The sequence below is a fragment of the Passer domesticus genome, chromosome 2, assembly GCF_036417665.1.
Source record: "Passer domesticus isolate bPasDom1 chromosome 2, bPasDom1.hap1, whole genome shotgun sequence".
In the NCBI taxonomy this organism is placed as follows: domain Eukaryota; kingdom Metazoa; phylum Chordata; class Aves; order Passeriformes; family Passeridae; genus Passer; species Passer domesticus.
Genome location: NC_087475.1, coordinates 8,100,339 through 8,125,961, shown reverse-complemented (window position 1 = coordinate 8,125,961; position 25,623 = coordinate 8,100,339). Strand labels below are relative to the sequence as shown.

General features: G+C 43.5%; 1 long non-coding RNA gene across 3 annotated transcripts in view; it reads left to right on the top strand.

The window, feature by feature from the left end:
* The window catches only part of LOC135293314 (uncharacterized), a 44,317-nt gene extending 19,969 nt beyond the window's left edge, over positions 1–24,348 (top strand). For 2 of the 3 annotated variants that reach the window (XR_010355401.1, XR_010355399.1), the window contains exons 4-5: positions 4,914–5,186; positions 16,234–24,348. This is a non-coding gene — a long non-coding RNA (uncharacterized LOC135293314). The remainder of the gene's footprint in view (positions 1–4,913; positions 5,187–16,233) is intronic. The other variant, XR_010355400.1, reaches the window with a different exon arrangement.
* The last annotated feature ends 1,275 nt before the right edge of the window (positions 24,349–25,623 follow it).

Below are 25,623 nucleotides of genomic sequence, written 5' to 3'. Positions count from 1 at the left end.
TTAATTTGCTATATGCATCTGCGCATTTATAAAAAAAAATTATTCTCAGAAATATATATGAAACAATTCACCCAGAAATGTACATGGTAATATTAAATAACCAAAACAGAGTGAGCCTGAAAAGAGTAGCAAAGTCAGTATCTGATGCCTACAGCAAAGAACTGGAGTTGGGAAGATATTGAGGTTAAACTACCTGCAAGTCACATATTTGCTATGCAAATCCAGAATTCCCTTTTTGAAAGGACAGAAGGAGCTGATTACAGCCCAAACTCTCTACATCACTCTTCCAATCCTCCTTAAAGGTGATGGGCCACTGAAAATGCTTTGGTTTGTTGGTCAGACCTCAGTGGCAAATGTTAATTAAACTCCAGGTCACAATCTGTGGAATTGAGATATGGGGGAGGTTCCCAAAATGATGCCACCTACTCCCCTGGCATGGCATGTCCAAGGCCAGGGAGGTGCCTTGGGACCTCAGTGCCAAGGATCCAGCTGGCATCAGGAGCTGGTACAGGGGCAGCAGCTGCCCTGGACCCACCTCCCAGCAAGGTTTAGGATGCAGTCCAGAACAGGAGCTGCAGCTTTTCTATTTTCACTATTCAGAAAGCTGCAGCTTTTCTTATGAAGGCATCCTCACTTCCTGCCAAGCAGTGAGACAGATCAGTGCAAGTGTCCTGCTGCAGTACACAGAAAACCATCATGGACAGAGCCTCATCAGGGGAAATCCACAGACCCAGTCCAGGGGCTGGACTGCAACTGCTTTTTGCACGAGGAGCTGAGGGGATTCTGTGTCCTTTCCCTTTCCTTCTCCTCACTCACAGCAGGGTGAGAGCTGCTGGTCCAGTACAAGTAACACCGTTGGTGGCTCTGCAGATTGCGTGGCACTTCCACAGACTGGAACCTAAGGCAGTGCCAAATGCAAGATAATACATTTTGAATGGTCATGCTCCCCCAAAAAATTTTATATTGGTTTGTACTGATGAGCCCAGGTCTAGCTTTTAATAAAGTTCTTAGTGTTATTGGGCAACCTACCCGGGAGTGAGAGCCCAGACTGCAAAACTCCAAGCAGACTGACAGCTTGGCACCAAGAGTGGGGACTCTGCTTTCCCAGATGGAGAAGCTGCTGTGCAAGAGCTGCCAGCCCTGACAGCAGCTGCCCAGGGGGAGGCGAGAATGCCCCAGATGGACGGCTCCTTGCTCAAACCCTGCTCAAAAGACATGAAAGAGAGGAATCACATACTGCAGGAACCCTCCTTCCCCACCAGAGAAAACAGCCTAGGATCTTCTTGAATGCCCTTGCCTGGCTGAGTGCTTGATTTTTGTCCTGAATGATATTCTAGACTCAATGTGGAACAGCACTGATGGTGTGCATGTTATATAGGCATGTGAGTAGACTGAAATCTGATCATTTAAAAATGATCAGATTTAATTTAAAATATATAATCATTTTAAAATATATATATATATACCCTAAGGACTTTTTAGGCATTAGTACTTAGTGGGACTGAAGAAATTCAGTTATTCAGTTGAGTTATTTAGTTATTTAGAACTTTAGCCCTTCCTGGCTCCTCTGCTAGAAGAGCAGCAGAGAAACTTTATAAAATATCAGTCAGTGTTTCACCCACTGCCATCTATGATCTTTTTCTGGACAGAATTAACGTTGGAAGAGCTTTTCTGGATGGAAATTAAGAGTAGGTCTAGTACTTTAGATAAACAATAAGCCTTTGTTTCCTTTCCAGTGTTAGCAAGGAGGAGAGGTTTGCTGTGCAGGGTATAACATAACTAAAAGTAGCTGTCACAGAGGATGGAAGCTAAGAATAAGGTACATATTCACAATACCTCTGTGTGCTCTTGCAGACTAGAGATCAGTGCTGTGCCATCTTCTGAGCTGATGTGGAGATCAGGCTTTGCTGGATGCTGACACAAAGGGAGAAACTGCAGCACAAGGGCAGTCACTGGCAGAGCTCCCACGGGCGTTAGGGAAAGGCAGGACTCACACTGAAGGTATTTGAAGCAGTTGATTTCATTTCGAGTGTGGCCTCTCGTGTGCTATTTCTCCACTGCTTTTCAAAACTGAGCTGGTAATGGCAGGAAGGATTGTCCTGCATGCCTTCACTCCAGAGGAATTTATTCCAGAATAAAGTCACTCCCCCATGCATTAGCAAGACAAGGTTTCCTGCTCAGTCTCCTTCTAGCCTGTCAGGCCTGTGCTGGAGCAGCCTGCTTTTAAAGAAGTGTGAGACCCAGCTGGGATTGACCTCTGCAAGGAGCTGCCAGCAAATGGAACAGCAGCTCAGCCAGCGTGGCCCAGTGGAAACAGCTCAGGGAGGATCTGAGATGGTCATTTGTGTATGGACAGTCCAGGGAAATTCCAGGAAGCAAAGGGATAAGTCCACATGGTGACAAAGATGTTGACACACACATGGTGGGTTTTATTTTATTGCTGTCACTTGGGGAATTAAAGCCCTTGGAGGTGGCACCAGGAAGAAGTTGAGGGCCAGGCCTCAAAGAAAGCTGTGTTTGAGGCAAAGGAGATTCCCCTAATAAATCTCTCACTGTCTCTCAGGTTGTGACAGCCTGTCCAAGTCTGCAACACTTTTGTCTGAACCTCCACATAACCCAGGGCTAGAAAAACAACATTTCACAAAATGCAAGAGGTCCTGCAAGTGATGGTTGCCTGATCTGTCCTAGGGGGAATACACCAGAGGGATCCTGCTGTGTGGGATTTGTGGGAAGGGTTGCCTTTAACACTGGGCTCTGGCTGTGGGAGCTGCCCCAGTGGGGCATTGTGCAGGGTTGTATAATCCCAGTGAATGACCTGATTGTGATGGGTGCTGCTTGTGGCATAGGAAATTGTTGTGAGATTTTCAGGCTGAAGTCTCCTGTTAACTCTATCCCAGCACTATTTGTGCAGAGATTGTGCCATGCTCTCATAGAGAGCTTTTGGAAGATAATCCAAGTGAAAGATGAGTATGCTGGAAAAGAAAAAAGAAAAGGAAACAAGTGTATGGATTGCAAAAGTAGAGGTATGCTGGAAACCCCACCATCTCCTACTGTGGCCTTTCTATAGTGAAGCATTGCATCCATTGAGCATAGCATTTTTCTTTTTTCTTACCCTGCAATTTTGTATTTAATGAAGAATATTAATGCATATTTAAATTAGGATAAAATCACTGAAAGTTGATAAAGCCCAAGGTGGACAGACTGGAGCATTAGAGAAGAATCCAGGAGACTAAACATAAAAGATCAAGACGTGAATATGACTAAAAATTGTTTAAACCTATGTCTGGATTACCAAAATATCAACTGTCACGTTAGATCACTTTTCAGATATTTGGAAGCCGGACAAAGTTTCCTCTGTTAGTTAATTACTCCCTTAACTGTCCACTACAGAGTTTCTTTCATTTCCTCTCCCAAACATCTGGCAGTAGACACTGCAGAAGCCCACAGTCAGCAGGATACACAGGCAGGGGCCTAACTTTAGTTCATGAGTCATCTCCGTGGCTCCAGTGGGACAGTTCAGGTGGTTAAAGTTAAGCATGTACTTAAGCACTTTGCAGAAATGAAATGGATCTGTGCCACAGGGAGGTTGCTGCCTAGGTGGGATCTGGTCCTTTGCTTGTCCTTAGCCATTTGTAAAAGGGATTTGTGTAAAATGTAATTTAAAGACACCCCTCTGCTGTGAGAGCAATGACTCCTGATTTTTAAAAGGGGACCCCCATCAGCCTTTAGTGTCTCTCTCAGCCCCCCTGTTTTTATCAAGCCATTATTTGGAAATACTTTGATCAGGTTCAGCAGAGCAGGGAGTGATTTCTCACCCTCACCTTACCCAGCTCAGTGAGCCTGCAGGGCACAGGGAGACAATCCCTGCTCCAGGGTACCTGCTCTCTTACAAATGTTCTGCTCTCCTGGCAGCCACAGTCCAGCTGCTGACCTCGAGCTGTGTGTGCAGGAAAACTGTCAGGCTGTGGAGTCACCATCACTGCAGAGGCATGGAACCAGAGCACTTCCTCTCCTTCATCCAAATATCATGGAGCTTAGAAAATCCTTACTCTTTAAAATTCCATTTGGAGCTCTCTTATCCAGGCCACGGAGAGCACATTCTCTGGAGCATTGTTCACCACAAGGCCTGCAATTAATTCTGCCTGGGCTGTGCTCCTGTCCCACCACACCCCGAGTGTTTGCCTTCCCTGGCTCCAGTGGCACAAACCCCAGCCCAGGTAACCAGCTGGTGGGTCAGGTGAGCTGCAGGCTGCATGGTAATTCTGCTCATGCAGAACACAAGACTTGTATTGTTGTACCTGTACAGCAGCTGCATGATGTGTCCCAGTAATCCCTTTAATAAAATCAGATAGAGATTTGTAGCTGAAAGAATGGTTTCAAAACTCTTTAAGAGTACCTGTGTCACCTGTAATTCCTTTTTTTCCTGAACATAAAAAATGAAAAACAACTTTTGCCAAATAGAGAGAAATTTTTCCTAAGCCCTAATAGCTGTGAAGTATTTCTCCTTGCACATTTTTTCCAGCCTGTCAGAATTGTAAGACTGAATATTATAGAGCCAGCAGCTTTGCTAGAAAATGTCAGGCAGCCACACATTTTTCAGAAGAACAGAGTCTACTTTATGCTGGGTAGCATTGTTTGGAATTGAGTTTTCAAAGTGCACAATTTTTCATTTCCAAGTCAAGGCTAATGGAAAAATTTCACTTCCAAAGGTGAGATATGGAGTAACTGAAAAGAGAGATTTAGAAAAGAACTGCCATCTCAGCAATCATTTTGAACGTTAGGATCATTTGACATTTTAAAACTGGTGGCAGTGATTCACTTATCAGAGGGACTTAACTAGGATTTGTTTATATGTCTTTCAAATACTAAGTGTAACTCATCAGTCCTCCATGTCTCTGTTTTCTCCTCTGCAGGGTTCCCAGAGTTTCTCTCACCCATTGAATCATCATGTGAAATGGACTTTAATATTTACACCTCTTCCTTCCTTCCTTCAGCAGTTTTAGTCTGTGCCTATGGAGCATGGAGGCAGCTTCCTGGATGGAAGAACCAAGCTCATGCCACGTCTGATTAGGAGACTCTAGAACTCCAATAGGACTCTCTGTTCCTACCTACCTCAGCCTCAGAGGCCAAGATCCTTCACATGAATGGCAGATTGTTACAAATTAATAAAGAAAATGAGCATGAGGGTGAGTAACAGCATTATAGAAAACTGCAGAGGAAAGTTTTGGTTGACATGTTTAAGAGAAGCCAACTCAGGGGACTTCTTTTTCATACATTGCATGGGAAGGTTGCTTTGGCCAGATCCCAAGGAATGGATGCAGGGCATCATTGTCACACACTAATGCCCTCCTGCTGCTAAGCAAATATCATGGCCTTTATTTAAATACACATGCATAATAAATCTTTGGCAAACAACCCATGAAAGCTACCAGCAGTTTCCTTGAAATTAAGAATACTCAAGTGTTTCTTCATTGCAAGAAATTTTTGGTGCAATGCCTCTGTTCTACCTGAAATGCCTTTTCCAGTCCTGCCACACAGTTAATTCCCACCCTCCACTGAAGTTCCTGCCAGAAAAAAATGGAGTGGCAGCCTGCTGTCCTGGGCCAGGCTGCTGTCTGATTTAATTTTAAGGCAGGCAGAGGAAAAAATGTGGGAGAGGAGCAGCATTGAAAGGGCACATGGGAATGACCTACCATGGCAAAGGAGAAGAGTAGTGGAGTCAAGGAATAAGGCCATTTTCTCCATAGGATCATCATCTGCACCATTTAAATACACATATAGTCCTTTCAGACATGTTTCCTGCTTGCTTTGACTAGAGGAAATAAGGTGGCAGGGAATATAAAAGTGTCAGGCAAAAGGATTTGTGTCAAATTACAGCTTGTACAGCTGTCCCTGGAGCAAGACTAAGCTGCCCAAAGAAGACTACAGAGGAGAAAAAGTCTAGTAGAATAAATCCTTCTTTCTGTTCCTCACATCTCTTTTCCCTTCCCATACCTTTCTGTCAGACTCTTCTGTCCTGCTTTCATTCCTTATAGTAACCTAAAAAAAGTTCTGGTAGCTTGACATTAATCTTGTCACCATTTCTTGTGCAGCTGAGTAAAGAGTACAGCCTGAGCAGGAAGGCTGAGCATGGCACACCAGAGTTTGGAATTAGCCTTGGATTTTCCCTCTTGTCCCCACCTTGTCCCTATTTAGGTGCTTCATACTGAATTTATATGCTGCTGTCAATGAGCTTTTCTTTTAGCAGTCATTTATCTATGATCCAACAGGCTCATAGATTTCATAAAACTTCCTTAAAAAAGCCTTTTACTTTGCATTAATAGCAGCCAAGAGGAATTCTCTTGAAATGCGTACCTGAACTTGCACATCTATTGTATCTGCCACTTACAGAATCACAACAGTCTGCTGAATTACTGGTCCCTAAACATGGAGTTTATCACTCCAAACATTTGAAAATCCTTCTAGAGGCCAAAGGCTTTTATCCAGGCCAATTACTTACCTAATGCAAAATTTTCTGAGGATCACTTTCATTTAAAGAAGAGGTCAACAAAAGAAAGCCTGCTCAAAAAAAATCATTTTAAATTGCTTTGTGTGAAAGGAATGCAAGTGTTTGATGCAGTAGTCATATTAATGTGCTTGCTAACTCTGTCTGGAACAGGAAAGGAATATAAACAAATTATTTCATACAGTGTAGTTCTCTGTCTGAGAGGAAGTGAAACTGCAGTGACACCATTTAACCCTTGCAGGATCAGGTATTAGCAGCCTGGTTTAAATGACAGCATTGCTTTTTATGTTTTCTCATCCCAAGCAGAAGCGGAGGCAAAGGGATATTCTTTTTTCTTAAAGAGAAAGGATCTGTCAGTGTATGCTTGCCTCCTTTCAAAGATGTTACAGGAGGACATGGTCTTTACAAAACCAAGTAAATGTGGTTATTCAATGGCCAGTTGTGACCCCTTATTTAAATAAAACAGCAAATTAAGCCAAATTTTAAGGAGAGAGAAGAACTTGTTGTTAAACATCTATTTTACACTTCCATGAGTATCTCAGACATATTAAGAATAAATGTAATTTGCATATTATTTAGTAAGATAATGCAAGGGAAGTTTAGCAATCTGTGATGAAGTGTGACTTGCTGAGCAGCATTTATTCCCATTAATATGCTAAAGAGCCCATCACCAGCAGCCCCAGCATGAGTGAGTCGAAATCAGCAGCGAAAAACTTTTGCTGAAAGAAATAAAATGCTCAGACATCAAGGTCAAGCACGACAGGTACCACTTCTGCTGCTCAAAAGTCCAACCTGTGCCCTCCATTGACAAAACACCCCTGCTGCAGGTAAGGGGACCAGCCTTTGTTCCTTTGTTCCTCACTGCCACAGCAGAGATGCAGCCCCTGGAGGGAAGGGGAGCTGCCAGTCTTGCAGTGTGACTGTGTCTGCACAGGGGGTTTCTTCTGGCAGCAGAGAGGCAGCTCTGCCTCTCTGTACCCCCAGGAGATGGAGGTGTGTTGGCAGTTCCTCACAGCTGGCAAAATTCTGTACCAGCTGCCTGGGCATCCACACTGAACAGTGCAGTCCTTTTCTGAGCAATTATTGCCTTGAGGGTTCACACAGCCCTAAAGGCAGACTGATGTGCAGGAAAAAATTCTAGTAGCATCTACCTTTGGCTTTAGAGGGGGACGAATAACATTTTGTTAAACAAAAGAATACATCTGAAGATGCTAATGGCAAGAGAAACCAAAACAGACCGCATTACAGGTGTCAAGGCTTAGCTGCAAAGAGGCAGCTGTGTGGTCAGCATCACACTGCATAGAAATATCTGCCCCAGTCCAGAACAAAGCTGAATTTGTTGTAGTTTTCTTCTTCTTTTGAAAGCTTTTTTGGTTTTTGGAGAATGGAATGCAGTTCCTTCTTTCATCACTACCTTTCCCCCAGAGTCTGATGCAATTTTTAGTTATTGCTTTGCGAAGGGAATTGTTTATGATTCTGCAGACATGGAGAAATATGTTACTCACATTTCCTCATCCTTCTGGTCCTGGGAGAGAAATGGTGGGATTCTTTTGGCCAAGTGTGCACTCCTGCAAGCCACCAAAGGATCTCTGCAGTGTCATGTGGAAAAAGCAAGCCCTCATAGGGCATGACATTCTCATTTAAAAATAGTTGCCCATGGAGAACTTAGCCTTTACAAAATATCAGAGAAGTATTTATCACCTCTAGTTGTGTGTATGTACACCAGGATGGGAGGAGCTGCATCCTAAAAGGGCTTGCTCCTCTTGACTCCAAAGGGAGCCTTGGCAGCCATGCCATTGCAGCTATCTATACTGCAGAGATCTAAAGTTTGTAGAGACCTGTTTTGTCCCAAAATGTCCCTCCACACCAGCCTTTTCAATCACAGCACTGCACAGGCATTGTGCTCAGTGTGTGCTTCATATTTGTGTAATTCTCATCTGACATCCCTGGCTGTGTTTGGCAAGAGCCCAGGTGCTGTCTGTCCAACACACAGAGGTCTCAGCTCTCCAGGGCCACCCCTGCAGCTAACGGGGCTCACCTGGTAGCTGAGCACTTCCTTGAAGGCTGCAGGGAATGCCAGCCTTGGATGGGAAGGCCATTGCTCATACAGTGTGACAGTAAAGTGGAGCAGTGGCAGAAGGCCATGTCACCTGTCCCACACTCTCACAGCGCCCGGCTCCGCGCTGGTGCAACTCCAGGTGTGGTTTGACATTACAGCAAGAGCCTGTCTAACCACTCTGTGCAGCTGAAAACTCCCCCTCTGCTGTGCCCAGCACCTGTTCCCACCCTTCCTCCTCCTCCTCCTCCTCGCTGGCACAGGGAGTTCTCTGGGAGCCAGTTAAACTCACCCTTCAGAAGAAAGGATTTTCTTTCTCTCCTTTTGTCTCCCTGGTGTGGCTCACATCAGTATCTCAGGAACGCTGGTGGGGAGGGCAGGCAGACAAAGATGAGGCCACCAGGATGGGAAAGGGCAGGGACTGCCCTGGCTGAACCTTATGGAGAAATTTTCTGTCAAGGCTCAATACCGTGCAGTTGAAGCTTGCTCAGAACAAGCTACTTTACCTTGGGTGATGAGAAGTAACCTGTTCAACTCCAGTAACTTTATATTTACCTTGAACTTGTGCTTCCCAGCTGCTAAAACATGAGAGCATTTCATTTGAAATGCTGCTTGTTAATGTGTTAGATGTGCTTCCATCAAGCATGGTGTGGTGGGTTCAGTGCTGGCCAAACACCAGTGTACTCACTAGAATGTACTTACTCATTTCCTGCTGTGAGATGGGATTAGGAGGAAGTTAAAGCAGGCTCAAAATTTTGAAAGGGTATAAAGAAAAGTTTATTAACAGAACTAAAAGAAAGAGTAATAAAAAACAGAACAAAACCTTCAGAACACTTCTCCTCCCCCTGCAACCTTTTATTTCCCACTGACAATGTAAAGAGACAAAACCTAAAATTTTCAGTCAGTTTACTACCTCTATAATAGTCTTTCTTCAATTCACTTAGGGAGAGAAGTCCCTCTTGTTAATGTTAACTTATTTCTAGGCTAAACAGAAGAATGGGGATGCAAGCATCATAAAGTCACCCCAGGACACATGGGTAGCCTTCTTCTCTAAGGCAGGGATAACAGGTAGAGTTCAAAACCCTGGGACTGTTACCTGCTCTGCCCTGAGACTGCCTCTTTTTCCTCAGAGCCTGCAGAGGACAGACACCTTCAATCCTTGCCTAGGCTGTCACCTCAAAGTTCACCTGCCTCCAAAATGGCACACATAGAGCCAGCAGGTGAGCAGGGAAGTAGCAGTGATCACCAGAGCTGTCTCAACCAAAATGGATTGTAGTTTTCTTAGTGCCCTTAATAGTAATTTATGAATAATCCATAATATTTTCAAATAACTGTTTCTTTATTACCATCTTTTAATTCTTGGCATTTTTACAAGAGATTAGTTTGATTATTTTCTGTAGTTTGAAGTGGTCACTGGTCTGTGGCCTCTTTTCATCTCCTGTTTCTTGTTCCTCCAACAATGGACCAGCACAGCAGCTTGTGAGAAAACTACATTCAAGAGCCAGAGCTTAGTTAAATCAAGCCTAAATCATATCCTGGGATTCTCAAATAAAGCTTCAACAAAAAGACAAGTGTGGGAGCAAAGACCATGCTGAGTTAGAAAAGCTTCTTTTGTCACGATCACTTTCATGACCAGCACAACTTCTCTTCCCTGATCCAAAGAGTCCAACACAAGGTCAGGGCTGGGTCCTTTCTCTTGCTAAATGAGATGTCCCAATTTATCTCGCAGCTATGTATGTGATAAAGACAGCTTGAAAGAGCTTTAACCAAAGTCATTTGCCAGCGCTTGGTTGTCTGGCAGCCCCGAGGAAAAAAGGACCTCTCTCTGCTTCCCTGGGGCTGCTCTCTGCAGTGCTGGGAGGCCCTTGCAAGTCTCATCTCCCTCTGGAAGGTGAGATGATCTAGATCCTGCCCCTCATCCCAGGAGGTTCCTCTCAGGTCCCTCGTTGCCTGGCAGCAGCTTCTGATCACTCCTGAGCAACACATCCACATCCTTCTCAGGAGCAGTTGCCATCCTCAAATCCTCCAGGCTGTCCTGATTTTCCTATACCACTTATTAATGTTCATAATTGCAAAATAATTGGGCCTGCTGAGTTTGTAATGAAGGCACAATTTTAAATGCTGTAATCAAAGAACTTTCAATTGGATTAAGACTTGAGTGTCCTAGTGGTTTAATTACAGGCCCAGGTAAGCACAAATAAGCTTTGGGTTTACTCCTCTCTTTCAGACAGGCCACAGCAAAGTCTTTGTGCCCATCTGGTATCACTGAATATCTGACACTAATTGAAGGTTGATCCCCAGCAGCCAGGACTCCTGTGTGGCACCCCAGGCAGGGAGAGACAGCTCCAGGCAGGCACAGCTCCCAGGGTGAGGCACTGCTAGATTTTCTTAGTCAACGTGACAAATATAAGCAAAGAATTCCTTAGGAGGAGACATCATCCTGTGAAATAAAAGGCTGAACTGAAGGGTGTGCAGCTTGACAAATGCTCCAAATCAGCACAAATACTGAAAGGTGGTGTCCTCCTCTCCCCTTGCTCCCAGCCATCACTCTCATCCATCCTGCCACCTCCTCTCTCTGGCAAAATTGGTTCTATATCCACATGGAAAAGTAAATATGGTTAAAGGCAACTTTGTTACTTTTTTTTTTTCTTTTTCTTTTTTTTCTTTTTTTCCTGGAGGAACAGCACAAATATTTACACTAGCATGGTGAATCAGGGAACCCAGGGACAGGGACAAGATGCTGGTGGTGGGAGGTGGGAGGAACCCCTTACAAGGGATGGGAGCATCAGAACCCATATGCTGAAATGTTGGTGAAATTAAATCCTAAGGAGAAAGGTGAGCATGACTAAGTGTATAAGGACAAATAGTTATTTCTGCACTGCACCTCTGGAAAGGGCAGTGTATTTCAACAGCACTAGAAAATGTGGTCTATCAAACAGGTTTCAGACAGTCCCTGGTGACAAACCTCCTAATGTGGGGCACGGGGAGACATGGCACTGCAAAGGAGGTCTGAGCAATAGGCAAAACACTTTGGGACTTCAGCTTCACTTCTGCTTTGGCTCGTTTGCAGCCCAGCCCTTTTCTACTTGCAGCCTTTGAACCCCTCCCAAGCACACTCAGGGACTGGTTGGTAGGCAGGATTTGCTGCAACTGCCAGAGAGATTAATTGGAAGAGAAGTGTAGATCAACACCATCAGCTGCACACACACAAACGTATCAATTTAACTACTCCAATTTAGAAAAGATTGAGATAAATTGGTACAATCTTCTTTCTGGACAAGGTTAGAATGTAGATGCTTTCAGCTTGTCAGGTGCAAAGCCAGACAAGCTACAGCACCACAAGGAAAGGGAAAATATATCTGTGGGTCTATGCCAGTTATAAAAATGTTACAAATAAATATATGAAAATAGGTAGGGGCTGCTCATATTTTTGCAAAAATTGCAAAAATATCTACATGTACGTATCTGTATGTATCTACATACATCATACTAAATTTAGTTGTAGTTGGTAGCATTTTTCTAGTAGCACAGTGGTTGTTTTATTTTATTGTCAGGTGGTTTTTCTTCATCTCACTGGAATGTGTCGCTTTGATGCCCTATTGGAGCCCCTAAAAGCTGTGAATTATTTTGAGATCACCAGGAGGTCACATTAAATGATAAACCTCAATGCAAAAAGAACTTAACAAATGCAAATCTGTAGTTATTGAATTTTGACTGTTATGTAATTCCTGAGGTTTCATGGACATCCATGTCATATTTACTCAGTTTAGAGGTAAGAGGTACAAACAGAAATTTATTATTTCAAAGAGAAAAAAACAACAGCCTTTACTAGGCTGAAGCATCCATGAAAGTGTCTAAATGCAATTTATCTTCATTATAAAGACTCAGCATTGAGACATGGGTTCTCTGCTGCTGATCATACTAGAAATTATTCCAGCTCCATTTTCACATATTGACAATAATGATACTAAATTATATTTCATAATTATAACCATCATATTTTATGTGTACAGATTTTATTTAACAGGTTAAATTTATAATCTAATCTTATTAGCAAATCATCATCTTTGGTCTACCTTTGAAGGGGGCAAATGGAATAAAAGCTACAAGGAGGGAGATTCACCTGTCCAATGGTAAATGTGCTGCTTTTCAGAGAGAGGCCCTTTGGCTGCCTTTAGGCAGCACAGAGCTGGATGCCATGGGAATGACTGCTCTTTGTCTACAGCAGCCCATACAAACCTATTTTGCCACTTTTTACACTCCTAAATGTACACAGGGGCACCACCGATGTTTTATTTACTCAGTAAATTTGAGCAGACATCAGACATTAGTCTTTCCAAGAGGAGAGAAAAGCCACAGTTTTGTCAAATGTGACTGAAAATGGAAAATTATGAGGGAAACAGCTGCTCTGCCTTACATCTGTAAGTGCTGCACAGGATCCATGAACACATTTAGGGGGAAAGGGGAAAGCAGTGTTTGCTAAATCAATTTATTTGTGATAGCTATGCAATATAAGCACCCCAGCAGCTATTTCCAGATTATTTCTCTTAACAGGGTGATGAGAGCTGAACCTCCCCTGTGGTCCTGAACCATCATCTTCATCCAGGAGCCCCTGAGAGGACGTGGGGAGGTTCCAAACCCCTCTACAGTCTGTGTGTGCTTCCTCAGCACTAAATCCTCCTGCTCCTGAAATGCTTGCCAACAAAGCAAAGTGGATTTTTCTTGAAGCTAATGTCCCTTTAAGGACTCATGTAAATCCTTCATGGGTTTTGCTTTCATTTTCAGAATGACTGAATTTTATGGTAGATTCATATCAGCTCTTCCATTTTAAGTTCAGTCTTGCACCAAGGGATGGTTTCTATCATTATGTCTATAGTTAGTAAAAGCAAGGCTTTACCATCTGAGCTGCACAAAAACCACCTAAAACACTCTACAGACTCTGTTTTCCTTTTCACAGTATTTAGTTCCTCAGAAAATGAGCAAATATATCACTCTTCTAGAGAGGAGTTTCATTTCCTTCTTATGTACATTACCTCAGGAATGATTAAACTTTGGGCTTAGTTTGCAGCATCCAATTTCTGCTTCATCCAGCAGCTCTTGCAGGTGGGTTTTGGGATTGTGTGGCACAGAGTCAGTGTTGGCAGCACTGTCCATCTGTGGGGATGCCCCTGACACATCCCAGGGGGTGTGAGGAAGAAATGCCTGTCTCAGAAGGCTGTGGCAGGAAAGAGGGAGCTCAGAGCCACCGCCTTTGGAAGAGCAAACAAGACATCAGCTGCTTCCTGAGGTCTCCCTGGGAAACGCACAGCTCATAGGAGCTCTGGATCTTGTGGTTCCTCTCCATGAATGTTACCTAAAAATAGAGCAGAAATGTGACTGTTCAAGATACAGCCTTGTGGTAAACAAGGAAATCGAGCACATAGCCATGAAAGTTTTGCTTATTTTTCTATTGTGGTCTGCAAATTGTTAAAATCTATTGATTGTAGCTTTTTATTTTAGGGTCAGTTGCCAATAAGCTTAAGAAAATCTTCTGTTGTTCCACTAGTCCAGCTTGGTGCAGATCTCAGGAGCTTCTTGCCTGTTTCCAAGCTTTTTTCCAGTAGGCACTTTGATTCAGTTAGCTTACAATGTAAATGTTGTTTATAGATATACGCCAAGTAGTATAGACATTTACATGATGATTGCCTGAAACTGTCCATTATAACTTAATTTTCAGTTGCCTATCACTTGGGTAGACATTTTCCAGAATTTACATCAGATTGAAAGTAGAAGCATGTGCATGCTGGGCTCTTTCAGAGCCATAGGGAACATCACACACTGGCCTTGCCACAGTGAACTGAGCCTCTCAGGGAAGACATAGACAAAATTGATAAAACTTTTCCAGGCTTGCTTTGTGAAGGACAGCCATGATTCTGAAATTGCCAAACTCATCCTGAGGGATCCTGCAGTGCAGATGGCATAACCTGGTGTATTTCCATGCATGCCCATAGCTTTGCTTCCATATCTGAATCTTTCCCAAGACATTTTGGAGAAAGGCTGCTTGGGAGGGACTGCTGCCCAAGGCAGATTCTGGAGGCTCTGACAATAAGGAATCTAGAAAGCCTAATGATCAACTTCCCTCCTTTCCCAGCTTCCTCTGGAGGAGCACAGCTCTGGCTTTCTCAGGATGCAGGAGTGGGAGGAGGGGTGAGACAAGGATGTGTGAGACAGCTGAACTCAGCTACCAAAAAAGCTGCTGCCCTCCCTTGTTTAGAGATGTACACGAGCTGAACTTGCAAGCCTTGCTTTAATGATGACTCCATAGCCACTGTGAGCTGCCTTCCCACTTATCCATTATATGCTGTGGAATAGCATAGGCTCAAATGCAGCTGAAGCATCTTCAGCACTCTTTACAGCTGCTGTACACTCCTCCTCAGGCTCTACTTCTTGGGAGCTGGGATGTTTTATTCTATTTTATGTGGTGTCTAACCCCACAACTCAACTAAATGCAGGGAGGTCAGGAGGCCATGCAGAGATTCTCAAGAGTGCATGGAACAAAGGCTCCTGAAACCTCATTTTTCGGTCACACAACTACAGTTGTTCACCATTATTGTGCCAGAAGTGGCACCTCTGGCTACTGACAACACAGGCTGTCAGCACTGGTGGAGGAGTAAAGAAGTTGGGCAGCAATACTGCAAGGTGGAAGCTATAAACTGGGCTGCTTTCCTCCTCTAACACCAAAGCATCAAAGACAGCCCAGAAAAGAGAGAAAGAGGACAAAACCAAGAGCATGGAGACTTGAGCAATGAGGATTCAGCAGTGGCTATGTTAAAGAGTTGTAAAAGGCCATGTAAGCCTTTAGAGACCAACTTACACAAGTCTTTTAGGGGGCCTGCATCCCATGTCTTGCTGTCCTGCCTCCCCTCAGCATGCCTGACATGTTTTGCATCTTTGGTTCCCTCACCACCACTCTCCTTATGGATCTCTATCACTAGCCTAGTTCCTTTCCTAAAGAAGGAGTTAATTTCCTAAATCCTTCCATCAAGCTCTTGGCTTCCTCTGGCTTCTCCCACATTCTTGCTGTATCTCCTTCCAGCTTGGGAAGATGATGCCTGCACATTTGTCATGCAGCAGGAATGTCATCCAGTCCATGAATGCTGCCAGGAGGGCAAACTTTGTGGTTTTTTTCCCCCCTGCAACTGACTGACCCTTCCTGTCACCAATTTATCATGCTTTCATCTAGCTCTGAAAAATCCTGCTTGTGTGTTACAGTAAGGCACCACACCAGTCTGAGATGCAGCTTCTCTTCCTTTCAGAAGAGAAAGGAAATTTCAGAGATTTCATGGGTATTTTTCTTTAGTGTCTCACTTGGAAACGGATCAAGGAACATAACCTTGAAATAAAGCCCTGCTAGCTACCACCCAAAACTCAATATGGACAACCAGCTTTACTTCACATTTTATAAAAACCATGGTGCTGAGTGCTGTAATGTTTACAGATGTATTTTTATTAAATTTACACCTACAGTTTTTGTGCAGTCAATCTCATAAATGACAAACACAGGCCTACTAATAAGTCAGCTGAGAACTGCACAGAGGAGCCAGGCTGGGATGGAAAGGATTTTGTTGTTGTTGTTAAGGATGGCATGAACAAGGGGAAGCAATGAATGCATCATCTTTCATTGCCTTGGCAGGATGGGAGCTCTGAAGGAGCCAAGGCGTGCCCAGCCCATCAGAAGAAGAAAAAAAAGAACTGCAGATAACATTCTCTCCAGCATGCAACAGAGGAACTGAGACTGTAAGAAGATGTCACAGGGAAGGCAGAAGTAAACACAAAGCCAGCTGGAGAGTTCCTGGAACAGGGGAGGAGTGGGACGGCCTGTGAGGCTGGGATTGACTGAATCCTCTGTGCAGTCACTCTGGTCACAGTTTCTCCTCTCGTCTCCCTGGGGTGGACAAGCAGGAAATTGGGTTATGCTCCCTCAACTTGTGGCTGCACGTGCACATGCCCAGGGAGAGTGCAGATGGACCAGGCAGAGAACACATGGGATGACACAATGTGGGTAAATGGAAATTTTGCCCAGGTCAAACTGTCAGGACAGAAGACAAGGTAGGAGCATGCAATGGGGTTAGATGTACTCCTGACTATATAACATAGATGTTTTAAATGCCTCAGTCCTGAAAACACAGCATTCTGAAAGAAAACTGTCCCTTTCCTCTCTAACAGGCACAGCTTTCCAGCACTGCCCTGCTTTTGGCACGGGGGGGGACAGGAGAACATCAGGAACTAAAGGTCCAGGGCAGCTGGAGTGGAGAAAGGGAACCCAAAGAGAGAAAAGGCATCTCCCAGTGAAACACATGGAGTAGAGGCAGAGGGATGCAAGGAAGGGGCAAGGGGCAGAATGGGAGATAAAGTTATCATGAACACAGAGAGGTAATTGTGTCAGAGAAGGGAGAGGAGAGGAGAGGAGAGGAGAGGAGAGGAGAGGAGAGGAGAGGAGAGGAGAGGAGAGGAGAGGAGAGGAGAGGAGAGGAGAGGAGAGAAGAGAAGAGAAGAGAAGAGAAGAGAAGAGAAGAGAAGAGAAGAGAAGAGAAGAGAAGAGAAGAGAAGAGAAGAGAAGAGAAGAGAAGAGAAGAGAAGAGAAGCAAGTGCAAAGAGAAGCCAGCAGGAATGGAGGAAGAGGAGAATATGCCGGAAGAATTGGGTGATGAGATCTCCTTGGAAAGACAAGTGTGGTTTTTGTGTAGTGGCTTTCACAGCACTCTGGGAGGGACTCACAGCTCCATGAGCTGCACTCACATCCAGTGTCTGATGCTGCCTTGGAAGTACAAATCTATGTGTCCCAAGGAGTGACTCTTTCTTCTGGGCAGCAAAGAAGCTCAGAAGCTGTTGCTGCTCCCAGAGGGGATTGGCACTGGCAGGAGCTGTTGCCACCTTTGGCACTGGCAGGAGCTGTTGCCATGTGCATTTACAAATGTCCCCACCTCCAGCAGCTCCCGAGCACACCAGGAACTCACCCAGGCCGAGGCAGCCAGGTGCTCACCTGCCTACAGTGGGTGATGGTCACTGCTGACAGTTCTGCAGCTCCCTGACACAGCCCCTGCCCGTTCTGCTGTGCACTGTGCACTGAGGGGAAAGCTCCCAGCACACCCATTTAATTCACATTCGTAACGGGAGATTATAATTTTCAAATATTTGTCAAGAATTATCAAGAGCTATGCCAGAAATTATTTGTACATCAGAGTCACTTATAAAGTGCAGGAGAATGCCTGGAGAAGCTGAGGTTTAGATTGCAAATAATGTGGCATCTTGACAGCTTTTCACTGGGAGTTGCAGCACGTGCGTTTGCACTTCTATTATAAAACCTTATTCAGCTGCTGAAGGGGCTAAAGCCATTCTTAGGTTCTCTAAAAGATCTTTTTAATTTTCAGCTCTCCCTGTGGGAGGCTGGAGGCCAGCTATTCTTTCCACTTGAAGAGTAGGTACCTACAATTCTTGACAAGCAAAGTTCTTTGTAGGCAGACAAAAGTAGGCTAAAAGCAAAGATGCCTGTTAGGAGTTTTTCACCACATACAGAAACTGAGAATTGTTGGTTCTTATCCTAACTTGTCACCCCATTTCTAACATATGCTAAAGATGGTTATTCTTGAAGAAAAGACCTTTATCAAAAGGAAAAAACCCCATCTTTATATTGCTCATAACAGAGAGTATAAAATGTCACTAATAAAACTATTCAGCAAAGGCCAATAAGGTGTTTAAGTGCTCACCTATGACAATTTAAAACATTCACTCATTCATGTGTCAGTGGATGAACAGTAACCCCTCTGGAACAAGTTTATTACAATCTTCTCCTGGTTTTGTGTCAGTGGTGTTCCCAGGTATGTCCTGGACATGGCTGATAGATTTGAAAGGTGCATGGTCCTGATGCAGAACCCAAAGCTTTGTCCTCCAGACTGGACCCAGGCAGTCACATCTGACAGATCAAAGCAGTTGGACTCCTGAAGAGCCAGGGACTTAGCTCAGCCATCATTGCAGTGCTAAGCTTCCTACAAAAACCTCTGACATTTCCAGGCTCCAAACAGAATAAAAATATTAAATAAAGCATCAGACAACTACCATTCTATACCTTTAATACAAACACAGTTATACTTTAAAATAAATCTGACTTTGTTTTTGTAGGCAGAGTTTGTTCCTCAGTACCTAATTTTATCTTGGAAGACTTAGTTGCCTAAATCAATATTTACTGCAGTGATTCAGTAAAACCACCAAATGCAACATGTTATAGAATCACAGCATCTTAATATTATATTTTAAAAGACATCAATTTTAAGAACAGGGATGTATGAAATAAACCTGGAATTATCCACCCCAATTTTTGTGCACTAGGTAAAGTTTATTTCCATAAATGAAGGCCTGTAAAGCAAGACACTATTTTTATAATCCCTTTAAATCATGTCAGATTAACAGATTAGGAATCATTCAGCACGTGTCAGCTAATAATATGGGGTTTAGATTACAATGAAAAGAGGATTAATAGCACCAACATTATCCACATTATATGTTCCTTATGCCACCAGCTCTCCACCAGCCTGAGCCTGACACCAGAGACAGGAAAACCCAGTGGCAGAACTCCTGCAGAGTCAGGAGTCACTCTGGCATCCCTGTAGCACATTCCAGTTTTTGCAAATGCTCATGAGTGGAGCTGGCTCCTCACAGATAAGATATGAAAACATGACACAGTCAACTCATGGCTGAATAATCTTCCCACGGGCTTTGGGGGCTGAATGATCTTAGCAGTCAGACTCTCAGAAACCCAATTTTCTAGGTCTTAGACAATGTTCTTGATACCATATCCTCCTTGTCAACAGAGAAGAAAAAAAATGAACCCTTTCTTTCCCAATGTAACATTTTAAACTGGCCTTTAAGGATGAGAAACAACCATGTATACACATCCTTCCTAGATGCAGTTAATGAATCCAGAGAATTTATTTTAAAAATTATAACTATTATTTCATTATCTGTTTTCTGCGCATTTGTTGAAGACCATTTGAATTTTTGTTTAAACTGGAATGCACTCCTAACACAGCATAAAATATTAAACATTTATATTTTCATAATACTATTCCCCTTTCCAAGCCAGATCCCATCGGTTAAGACTTCTTAGATCTTTCAAATGTTCATCCACTTTTAAACCAAGCTTCTCAGAGTCCTGCTCCAGCATATAGAGGCATGCTATGTTTGTTTGTTTGTTCTTCAGTTCCTCCCTAATACTCAACATTTTGAGTTTTTACATTTTAAGAAAGGCCATTTTGTCACCTGCAAGTCCATCACAAAAGCATTTTTAATGCTTTTGTTAATAAAAAGCCAAAACCTGCTGCATTTCCTTTTATGATCTTGGAATGAATTTTCCAGGATGAAGAAAAATGCAACAAACCTTCTTGCTGGTTGCATTAGAAATATTTACCCTCAGCATTAGTTACTATGAGCTTTTCTCCTGCATTATCTCATTTCTTATTGAGAAGGTGAACTTTTTTCATGTTACTTCTTTCATGTTTTCATAATGTTCTCATAAGTTTTACCACTGACAAAAATACAGCAGGAGTGAAGCTGGTGGTTTTAACTTTCACTCTCAAGCAGAAATAGCTCTTTAAAGTAATAAGTTTTATTTTAAAGAGACACTCAGAGTGAGGCCTTTTGACTGTTGCATACCTTGCCTTCTAGTCTATGCAGAAAATCATAAAGTTCTAACATTCCTTAGAGGAGAAGCTTCTACTTGGTAAGGTGGACAGAGCTGTCCATCCTTGCCTTCAAACCATTCTTCAGTCCCACCCAGTGTGTGAGCAGAAGAAAAGTCACAGTCTAAAGTAAACCAGTGACATCCAGACTGCACCCAGCCAGCCAATGTGGAGCTCAGCAATTCCTGCCCATCAGCACTGCAGAGGAAATACCAACTGCAGCAGAACAATCTTGGATCCTGTCCCTGAGTGTCCAAGAATGTGACATGTTTCCTCAGTGCACGGCTGAGAGAAAGTCACGTAAATAACCATTGTGACTCAGGAGGAATTCACACAAAATGCCCATAGGGGAAGAAACACCTACTTGGCAGTCAGCGGTTGTTTCTCAAAAGGGTCATTTCATCCTAATCCTTCTGTCTGGACCCTCAGGGGAAACCTTCTGAGGATGATCCTGGTAGCTATGGATTCATTTATAACTCTGCACAATCCCAGAAATAAGAGGATTTTCAGAGATATATTTTTGACATTTTATAAACTCTCTTGTCCACTGCTAACCTCTCCATGCTGTACAGGTTATAGAGCACAAGTCTCTCTATTTTTTAACCCAGAAGGGAGCAAGCCTGAAATTTCCCATATCTCATTCATCCTCCTCTGTCCTGCAGTGAGGAGCCCCACTCTTCACAGGGACCCATCACCTGCACTATTAAGCACTATAACTAACCCAAATAATCAAATTGGTACATACCCATCTAAGCCCTGAGCCATCATCCTCCATTCATCTTTATCTTACAGACTCAAAGAATCATGGAATAGTTTGTGTTGGAAGGGATCTTTAAAGATCATCCGGTCCAACCCCCAGATCTTTGAAATCTGTTGCTTTTATTTCAGAACAATGGCTTTGTGTGTCTGAGATATTTTCTGAATTCTTCAACTCTGACAGCTGGCGTGTTAGAAAATTATTTCCTCTCCCTACAAGCCTCATAGCTGCAGCAAAATAACCCACACTGCCTTTATCTGATGTCCCACCATCAATATATCTATGCCTTGTTAAGGTGCTAGAAAAGCCATACCATACTTTACAGTAATTTCTTAGTTTTTAATTAAGCCTGCACAATATGTCCATCATTTAACAATACACTGCATACACATGTACGAAAGGGAGGCACTGATGACTGTGTGGGTTTTTTCACATTTATTCCTATGTGAACAGTTCTGTGGCTGTACCACTGCCTTAAACTCTTCTATATATTTATTTAATACTTCTAATACAATTGACACTGATAGCTCACATTTTGATTACCATAGGCTAGATCTTTTTACTGTAATTTTTCTGTGTGGAATACATAACCCATTTCTGCTGTACAAAGGAACAGAATTTACAGCTTAGTTCATCTTGCAGTGCTGGAGATCTCTGTGAAGTCGAAGTTCTCTGCATCCATGGAAGGAATAGCAAGTCAAAGCTAATTAGTGCAGTGAGAATCTGGGAGGAGAAGTTGCTTCCTGTCTTTGAAATTTTCCACATCTTGGGTGAGCTGATCAGGCAGTGAGTGCTTTGTGACAAGCTGCAAGGCTGATTATACACTTTCATTTGCTATGAGTTTTAAATTGTATTTCCACACTAATATGCAGTTGTTTCCTAAGTGAGTATGTGGTGTTTACTTAGGCAAGAAAAATACTTTTTTTTTTTGTGTACAAGGCTTTAAAATTTTGTATTCATAGAATCTGAGTAATGCACTTAATGGTAAGTAATTCTTTTCCCTTTACTCCCCAGTAGGTTTTAGTGAGAGAAGCTTCCTCAAGAGACCTGTCAGAAGAGAGGGAAATATGCTGGTCTATTACAGCTATGTGGGAAACAGTAATGTAGTAATTGTAATATTTATTAAGCTTCAGATGTTATACAAGCTACAACTTTTAGCTTGTATTTTTCTTTCATCGGGGATTTAGCAAGAATAACAGAGCTTTCTAGCACATTCAAAATTCAGCGTGTCATGTCCTGGTGTATGAAATTGGAGCTATTCCAAACAATATTCATTGAAAACTAGCAACTTTTACTTTTCTTACTTCACATTTTTGTGTCCAGCCAATATAAGTGTAAATATTATTTAATCAGAAATTTAGATGGTCTTGCATGAACACAAGAAAGGGAAATGAGGAAGGCAACAATGCCTTCCTTCTTGTTTATCTGCTTCTGCTGCTGCCTCTGTATAATATGAAGACAACATGAAGTTTGTAAAAGTGCTCCAAGTTAACTTCAGTAGTGTCACAAAAGCAATCTTCGATTTCTCATCTCTCTTTTTGGTCTTTCACTATGAGATTAAATAGTTAGGAAACAATATTCCTTCCAGAAAATAAAGAAATAGAGATTGAGAAAACTCTTTTCCAGATGGTTTTGAATTAATCAGGTACTTTTCCCAGATAGTAAGATATACTGGCATGACTTAAAATACTGGATAATAAATTTTGCCATTGAGGGCATCTGTACAACTTTGAAGGATGACCTTTGCACACTATTAAAGGTATGCAAAAACTGATCAGCCACGTGTAGAAATTGAAAAAAACCCCAGGTATGATCTTGAGGAATTTTTCACACGTATGAGACAGAGCCAATCTGGAATTTATTTGTTCTTGCAAGCACCATCAGCATCTAAATTCAGCATGCTTAGGGCAACTCCAAGATTCTACACCTGAAAAATGTGTGCAGTGTGATAAGCCCTGCACTTCCAGAGTCCCCATGAAAATTTTTAAGCAATTCTTTCAGGAATAAATTTATGTGTGGCTCTCAATAACAATATGGACACAGAATTTTCAATCTACACATGAAGCAATGGTTGTCTTGTAATTTCTACTCCCTGATAAAATGAATTAAGCCTTTCAAGGAAGGAAATGAACAATAGTGAAGTTGAGCAGTGAAGATCTTCCTGTGCAGGACAGACACTCAGAAGATCAACTAGAAGAACAGCTGACCAAAGCTGGAATCACACAAATGTGCACAAACACTGAGCAAAGGGCATGACTGTGGTTCAGTCAAACAGCTGTTTGCTATTAGAATGAGGGTTTTCAAGTACTGTGTAGGTAATACTTGGACAGTGCAGCCCATTGTTTAGGGTAAGTTAAAGAAACCATTCCTGGAAAGAATTGTTTGTGGTCAGACTCTCATTATCACATCTCTTTTCTCACCCCATCTTTCTCTCTCACTGGCTGCTGTGGCACCTCATCTATGTCTGGTGAAACAGATAAGTGGTTGCCATGAAGGCACTACGGGCAGCAGTCGTTCCATCTGCCCCCTGAGCACCTCTGATGCTGTGGGCAGCACGTTTCTGTCCTGTGGCCCAGGCACTTTGTGACCCTCAGCTGTCTGTGTGCTATGAGGGAAACTGTGGTGGGCTCACCCTGCCTGGGTGCCAGGTGCCCACCAAAGCCACGCTGTCACTCCCCTCCTCACTCTCAGGGCAGAGAAAATACACCACAAGGTTCATGTGTGAGATGAGGACAGGGAGAGGTCACTCACCAGTTACTGTCACGGGCAAAACAAGCTCAATTTCAGGAAATTAATTTATCACCAGTCAAATCAGAGTAGGGTAATGAGAAATAAACCCAGAGATTAAAAAAGCACTTTCCCCCCAGCCCTCCCTTCTTCCTGGGCTCAGCTTCACTCCTGATCCTCTCCCCCAGCAGTGCAGAGGGATGGGAAATGGGGACTGCAGTCAGTTCACTGCACATTTCTCTACCACTTCTTCCTCCTCCAAGGGAGGACTTCTCAAACTCTCCCCTGCTCCAACTTGTGTTCTTCCCACAGGCTGCAGTTCTTCATTAATTGCTCCAGTGTGAGACCCTCCCTCGGGGTGCAGTCCTTTGGGAACAGTCTGCTCCAACATGGGCCCCTCATAGGGTCACAAGTCCTGCCAGCAAACCTGCTCCAGCATGGACTCCTGTCTCTATGGGGTCACAGCTCCTGCCAGGAGCCTGCTCCAGTGCAGGGGTCTCATCCTTCTCTGGGTATCCACTTGTTCCAACATGGGATCCTCCAGGGGCTGCAGGTGGATCTCTGCATCCCCGTGTCCTCCATGGGGTCATCCATGCAGGTGGATCTCTGCATCCCCGTGTCCTCCATGGGGTCATCCATGCAGGTGGATCTCTGCATCCCCGTGTCCTCCATGGGCTGCAGGTGGATCTTTACATCCCTGTGCCCTCCATGGGGTCATCCATGCAGGTGGATCTCTGCATCCCCATGCCCTCCGTGGGCTGCAGGGGAATCTGGGCTCCAGCCCCTGGAGCAGCTCCTGCCCCTCTCTCTGCACTGGTGTCTGCAGGGCTGTTGCTCTCACATCTCCTCACTCCTCCCTTTGGCTGCTGTTGAGCTGCAGGGTTTTTTCCCTCTCTTAACTAAGTTATGCCAGAGGTGCTCCCACTGTTGCTCATGGGCTCTGTCTCAGAGCTGGTTTTGAGTCCACAGGACACAGGGGAAGCTTCCAGCAGCTCCTCACAGAAGCCACCCCTGTAGCCCTTGGCACCAAAACCTGGCCCCACAAACACAGGGCTCTTCCTGGCTACATGAGCCACTGCTCATCTTGCTTGCAGCTGCAAAACTCACTTCTGGGCAGACACCCCGCTTGCTGAGAACCCAAATTTCATTTCACCAGGCTGAAAGTTATGTAGCCATTCACTTTTTCTCTGCAGCTACTGGGGAAAGGAAAGCAGCTGTGGAGGACAAAGGTGGAATGGGGCAAGCTGTGCTCAGGGAGTGCTGCCTTTCCCCACGGCCTGCCCAGGGATGCCAGGGAGCCACCTCTGACAAGCTGCCCCATTTGTAGGTGCTACAAGGCAGCGAGATGGATCCAGCTGAAATGAGTATTATTTGCCATGTTAGGACCCTCACTCTCCTTTGAAACAGAGCCAGACTTATGATGGATTTAGCCCACTAAGTAGAGGCTGGAGCTGTGCAGTCGGCCGCAGTCTTTCAGCCATATGGTTTTGATACTCATAACATTCCTCGAATTAAGGTTCAAGGAAAACTTCAAAGTCTACTATTACTTGGTGAAATTAATACTATTAGAGGCATTAATCTGTGGACTTCAGTTGGATTCTCCACCTGAGAAGAATAAGGAATTAGGCTTTTGTATTGATGTGTAGTCATAAAATCCTTAAGAACTGTTGGCCATTTTGTCCATCTTATTCAGACGGAAAAAAAAGAGCACAAAACATGGGTGACTTTAGATTTTTTCCTGTCATTTCAGAAAGTAAAGGATTACCTTGTCTCTGGAAATTAAAATACACTGTTTTGTCAATTTTTATTTTGTTTTATATTTCTGTTAAATATGTTAAGATTTTCTGTTACAGATTTAAAAAAA